General features: G+C 41.8%; 1 pseudogene; it reads right to left on the reverse strand.

Annotated features, from left to right (window-relative positions):
* Positions 1–5,730: 5,730 nt before the first annotated feature.
* On the reverse strand, positions 5,731–6,465 carry LOC112630699 (annotated as a pseudogene).
* Positions 6,466–6,809: the final 344 nt, after the last annotated feature.

Raw genomic sequence — 6,809 nt, forward strand, 5'->3', positions numbered from 1 at the left:
TCTTCCTTGTAAAGGTTTAGCATCTTCACAATATAGGCACTGAAGTTTTATCATGAATAAATCTGTTGTAAGTACCACTGGCTGGGTTCTTCTGTTCAATCCCGAAGCAACAGGAGGTGATAAGCCCTCCTTTCCAGTTCAGGGCTGCATCCTGCTCTTTCCGACTCTTATTTGCAACCACACTCTTTGCCTACCCCTGCTGCTCTTAAGCTGCCAGGAAGTAAACACAATGATGAAACTGGAAGCAGGTTTATCCAGGAAATCCATAAGCCCCTAGCATTTACCACTGGGATTCTCATATTGGCTGAGTCTTTGCAGCGTTTCCCCGAGGGGTTGAAGTGGAATCTTCTTGGGGCTGCTATGTAGACTCAGTTGTGTTTTGGAGAATAGGGGGGAACAGCCACCTTCTACCTGGAGGTCAGGAGGCCTACAGGGCTGGACACTTCCTCTTTCTCCAATGTGACCTAATAAGCACTGACTGAAGGATAAAGTGCCTGGGCGTGTGTCTGAGAGTAGAACTGAAATTCATTGTGAAGAAAAAGGAGAAATCGAATGAATTTTTAAGTCAAGAGAGGATGCCTTAACAGAGGCCTTAACTGTAGTCAGTGCAGGATCCCATTACTGATTTGTTAGGGGTTCTCGGGGTAACAACAGAAGATTGCAAAGAGGAAAAACAGCAGCCAGCTTCGGAAGACAAGGCCTTTCAGATGCAGTCCCTTTGCCCAGCGTGCACAGTGTTGTCCTCATCCCTGTCCTCCTGAACCAGCATGTGCGGCCCATTTCCCATCACAGAGTGAGCGAGTCAGGCGTGACCCGTGGAAGGAGGATCCTTTCTAATATGCCATAGGCTTCACATCACCCTCATTTGAAAAGCAGTTGCATCCAATAAGCTGATATCTGTAACAAAAATCCCAAATGATTGACTTACAGTAGTATGAAGTCACGTTTCAGGGGACAGCAAATTACAATGTGACTGTAATTGTATTCATTTACGGCCAGAAATATAGTTGTTCCAGAAACTGCACCTGTTAGTAAACCTGCATGTGAAGTCAAATCAAAATAAAAATGTCTTGAGAGCTTAGAACCAGAGGAGAGAAGTTCATCAACAGGATGGTCCATTCAGTGGCTCAGGCGACCGCAATCTGATCACTGTCACCTGTTAAGCTTAATCAGGCCAGTGCCCTGGGGAATACAGAGACTCCATTGAACTCAGCTCCTGGCACCCATTTCCACGTTAGGATGGCCTTGCCATTGGGAGGGGATACTCTGTTGGCCTAGAATCCCCTGTCCCATTCACGGAACTGGCAGTGCCACTGCTAGATTTAAGGGATCTGGTTTCTCTGTGACTAATTTTCTTCAGATCGACATACTCTTTCTTTTGATTTGTTCAGGCCTCCACTGGAGTTACAACAGTCATTAGCCTATCATCATTAGGGAATGCTCTTAAGCCTAACACTGTCTCTCTATAACTCCTTCCCACCAGTCGCCCAGGTTCTGCTCTGCATGGATACACAGAAAAATTCTACACCATCTTCCACAAGGCAGCTCATCAAGAATTCAAGTCTTGCTATCATCAGGGTTGCCACATACAATTGTGTAAGTTGTGCACTGAACAAGGGAATATGGCCATGCAGAGTAGTGTGAGTGGAAAACCTGATGTGAGACTTCCCCTACTTGTGGAGAGCAGCTTTTCTCTTTTTGCACAAAGGCTATATATGAACTAGCAAAGGGCATGGCTATTATGGTACTCCAATCTCAATATTTTTGGATCCCACAACGATTTTTCAACACCTATGACGTGCTGAACGCTGTAATGCTACCCTCTTAGGAAACTTCATTTTTACCAGTGTGGTACCTAAATGTGCGTGACATCCAGAATTGGCTACAATCTACCAGAAATCAATGATATGCTTACATTCCCTTGATCAGTAAATTACTACTCATTAGTAAAAGTTCCAGTTACTTTTTTGAGCAGCCTCATCACACTGTTGGCCCATGCTGAGCTTGTGGTCCACCAAAACCTAAGGTGGTTTTTTTCTTGAAAAGTGTTGTTTGCTTCAAGTCTTCTGAATCTGATGCCACATATGAACCATGCATTAATTGCTGTTAAAACCAAGTAGGTTTATTTTAGTCATTAATGCTGCTGACTGAGATCTTACAAGTAGCATGAGGTTATCCATCAGTGTACTGTTCTCTGCTGCCTTGGCATCATTCACCAGGTGGATAACCTGTTTTCTACAGTTTTAAAAATAGCAAGAAAGCAGGGAAAGAGAAGGAAAAGCAATATTTTACTGAATCTACTCTCTTCCAGACACTGTACTGTTACGTACATCATTCTTCTAAATCCTTATGGCAACCCATGCAGATATGCATTAGTATCATTAAGCTCAGAGACACCAACTTGCTTAAAATTGTACAGCTAATAAGTTGCAAAGCCAAGATTCAAACCCAATCCCATTTATCTTAAATGCCAAGTTGTTTCATCTTTCAACTTGAAGCTCCTGAAGTCATTCTGTACAATGCCTCACCAACCAGGATGAGAGATATCTGGCATAACCTAGTGTTCTTGGTCAGAGAATGTTTAATGTCACTAGGATCAGGAAGCCACAAATTGGATTTCCATAACAGGAGATGCTTACCAGCTCAATGAAAAGATGGGCCCCCAAATTTTAGAACACAGAACTTAAGGTTTGCCAATGTCAGTATATCCCCCTGATGCCTATTTTGAGTTCAGCTCTATTCTTTTCTCTATAATTGTTATGGTTGAACTCACACTAGCATTTATCTGTGTTCTCTCTTTGAGGAACTCAGCCAGAGAAAGCCAGAAAAAAAAAATGGGATTTTTTTTTTTTTGCCTTATCCCATTCCCTTGTGAGCAATTCAGAACAAAATAGAATATGAGGGAACTTTAAAAAGTTTGTAGAAAAGTGGAATTAAAAGACAAAACTGAAAATATAAACTATTTTTCAACACAATCCCTATCAAGTTCAAGACACTTTTTTTTGTAAGTGATGAGATCAGTTATTTAGCCCATTCCTAGAGAATTGAGGCTCCTGGGAATTTAATCATGTCAGTGCAGTCTTTTTTACATTATTAATTATTAACAATGTAACTATAATAATATAATTATATTATTAAGAAAACCTAGTATGCTTTACATCTTCTAATTTTAGGAAACAAAATGAAGTCATAAAGAGCCAAATCAGGACTATAAGGAAGATGACTAATGATTTCCCATCAAAGCTCTCACAAAATTGCCTTTATTTGATGAAAGGAATCAGCGGAAGCATTGTTACAGTGGAGAAGGACTCTCTGGTGGAGCTTCCCAGGGGGTTTTCTGTGAAAGCTTTGGCTAACTTTTTCAAAGCACTCTCTTTCTAAGCAGATGTTATTATTCTTTGTCCCTCCAGAAAGTCAATGAGCAAAGTGCCTGAGTATCCCAAGAAACGGGTCCACTTTTGCTTTGACTGGACCATTCCACCTCTTGGTAGCCATTGCTTTGATTGTGCTTTCTTTTCAGGATGGTACTGGTACAGCCATGTTTTATCCCCTGTCACAATTCTTTGAAGAAATGCTTCACAGTCTTGATCCCACTTGTTTAAAATTTCCATTGAAAGCTCTGCTCTTGTTGGCAACTGACTGAGCACTCATCAAGTGAAAAGCTTGCTCAACCTTAATTTTCCAGTCAGAATTGTGTAAGCTGAACCAACGGAGGTGTCTATGGTGTTGGCTATTGTTTGTGCTGTTAATCATTGGTCTTCTTTAATTAGGGCATGAATAAGATGAATATTTTCCTCGCAAATCGATGAGGATGGTCTGCTGCTGTGGGCTTCATCTTCAACATCATCTCTTCTTAAAATGAGTTACCCATTTGTAAACTGCTGATTTCTTTTGAGATTTGCCCCCAGAAACTTTTCATAAAGCATCAGTGATTTCACTATTCTTTTACTCAAGCTTCACCATAAATTTGAGGTTCATTCTTGCTTCAATTTTAGCAAAATTCATGTTGCTCTGATAGAGATTCTTTACAAACTGATATTTTCTCCTCCTTGGTACCTCAAACTAGATCCTGTTCAGACACATTATAACAAATTAGTATGAGTTTGGGTGCAAAAATTTTTTTTTTAAATCCATGCATGGTGTGTATGTGAATTTTTTTTTTTAAAGTGGTCAGCAGCTACCTTTATTTGGATTAGACATGTGAGTCAGACCAATATGGCTTGTGAGCAAAATGGGTGAAAATAGAGGAAACTGACCGGGATGTTTAAATGTTAAACTATTTAAATGTTAAACTGTTTAAATGTTAAACTATCGTCTAACATCATTTTAAGGTCAGACTTGAGTACAAACTTAGAGAAAGCTGATGGAATGCCAAGCACCAACGTGAAGACACCCTATATGTACACAGTGCCTATGTTATGCCTGGCAGCTGCCACCTTCCCTTCTTAGAACAAAACGGGAATGATTGAACTGTATTAGAAGAATGAAGTTAGCCACTAGGGAGCACACTTCCAGATGAGGCTTGAGATGCTAGACTTCAGATAAAGGGACTTATGTCCGGTAGCCTCTACAAATGAGGAAGACTAAGATTTAGAAATAGAATAAACAAAGTAATTTTTTTTTTTTTTTTGAGATGGAGTCTTGCTCTGTCACCCAGGCTGGAGTGCAATGGCATGATCTCACTTCACTGCAACCTCTGCCTCCTGGGTTCAAGTGATTCTCCTACCTCAGCTTCCCGAGTAGCTGGGATTACAGGCACCTGCCATCATGCCCGGCTAATTTGTATATTTTTTAGTAGGGACAGGGTTTCACCATGTTGGTCAGGCTGGTCTTGAACTCCTGACATCAGGTGATCCACCCACCTAGGCCTCCCAAAGTGCTGGGATTACAGGCGTGAGCCACTATGCCTGGCCAGCAAAGTAACTTTAATTAAAAAAAAAAAAAAAAAAAAAAAAGTATTCTGCTAGGATGATCTGTTTGCAACAGACACAAAAACATTTTCCAGTTTAACCCATTTCTGACTAAAAGTCATTGTAGGGCTGAACCTTAAGGAAAACTAAGTTTAAACTTCCTTTGCATAGTATTTTGTCTTTTCTCCTTGGGTTAGAGGTGCAGACAAGAAAACATGATACAGTTTTGAATTAATATGAAAGAGGCAAAATTTGACATTTTAAAATGGCCCAAGACATCCCAGTGTTCATTTTGCTGATAGGTGATATACTCTAGAGAACCGGGAGTGGAGGGTTTAGTCATAATAAGCCTATGTGCTGTGGGTCAGGTGACTCATGAACTTGTCAAGCAGGCCAAGTTCTTTAGCAGTTTCTGGTTTTGTCCTGCTTTTAGTAATGTTGCAGTGGAACTTCGGCACATAGGTATTTGGTACCTCTTCCCTATAACCTAGCCCACACCTCTTTGCCCATTCTGAAGTCGGTCAGTCCGTTCATCCCAGTGCCCTTAGAAGGTGAAGGTTTGGGCTGGGCCCAGGGATTCGCGTCTATAATCCCAGCACTTAGGAAGACTGAGGTGGGTGGGTCACTTGAGCCTAGGTGTTTGAGACCAACCTGGGCAACATGGTGAAGTCCCGTCTCCACAAAACAAAAACAAAAACTGAAAAAAATTAGCCATACATGGTGGTGCACGCCTGTAGTCCCAGCTACTTGGGAGGCTAGGGAAGATCCTTTGAGCCCAGGAGGCAGAGGTTGCACTGAGCCATGATCATGCCACTGCCCTTCACTCCAGCCTTGGCAACAGAGTGAGACAGTCTTAAAAAAAAAAAAAAAGGAAGAAGAAGAAGGTGAGGGTTTGATGTGGTTTCTGACACCATCTTGCTCTTACTCATTACTGCCATTGTTTCAAATGCTGCTGAGGATGTGGGTTCTGAGCAGTGTTCCTCGTATTGTATCCAACAAACAACCTCCCTGCAGGCATCTCTTACCCTGGGCCAGTGGTTGTTTCATTTTTTTTCTTCTTTTCTCCTCATACTTGTAGGGGCTCTGCAACATGAACATTAAAAGGACGAATGGTATGAGTAAGTAGAGGGCATAGACAGATACAGGGCTTAACCGTTCATGCAGAGTCTCAGGTCTTTGTCCTTTGAAACCACTGGCTTTGGAGAAATCCTCAAACAGAAATGTGGAGAGTACTGGAATTAAAGTCGTCATGGTGGGAACCGAGTAGATGATTTGCAGGGGTTCAAATCCACTTGCAGCTTCCTTTGAGGAAGGCATAGGTTGCAATGGGAAAGAAAGGTAGCTGAAACACAAGCTTGTAAAACAGAAAGGACTTAAACCAGGCTGATGGCTCCCACAGAAGCGTGTCTTTGAACTCCTTAGCATACCACTTCAGGACGTTTCTAAACTCTACTGGGTAGAGCTCATGCAGCAGCACCACCTGCAGGGCCATGAACAGGGTGATGGGGATGCGGGTGAGGAAGAAGAGGCCCAGCAGCGACTCCATGCCGTGGCATTGTCTGTTGGTCGGGCCTGGACCTGCCAATGTGAGAAGAGTCAGTGTTTTCTTAATACACATTTTTCATGAAGTTTTTGAGAACCCCTCATATTTGAGTTGGAATCCTGGAGATCATTTAGTCCAGTTCTATCGTTTTAGAGATGAAGATGCTAAAACCCAAGAAGTTAAGAGTCTCTTTAGCCTGCACCGTAGGTTACTAGAGGGTTCTTGTCTTTTAATTTTTAGCCAGGAAAACCTCCCATCACAGCACACTGCCTCTCTTTTTATCTCAAAATGTCAGTGAATTTTCTAAATCAGTCTATAAATAAGAACATCTCTTTCACTTCTAACCATCTCTGGTA

The sequence above is a fragment of the Theropithecus gelada genome, chromosome 8 (assembly GCF_003255815.1).
Source record: "Theropithecus gelada isolate Dixy chromosome 8, Tgel_1.0, whole genome shotgun sequence".
NCBI lineage: Eukaryota > Metazoa > Chordata > Mammalia > Primates > Cercopithecidae > Theropithecus > Theropithecus gelada.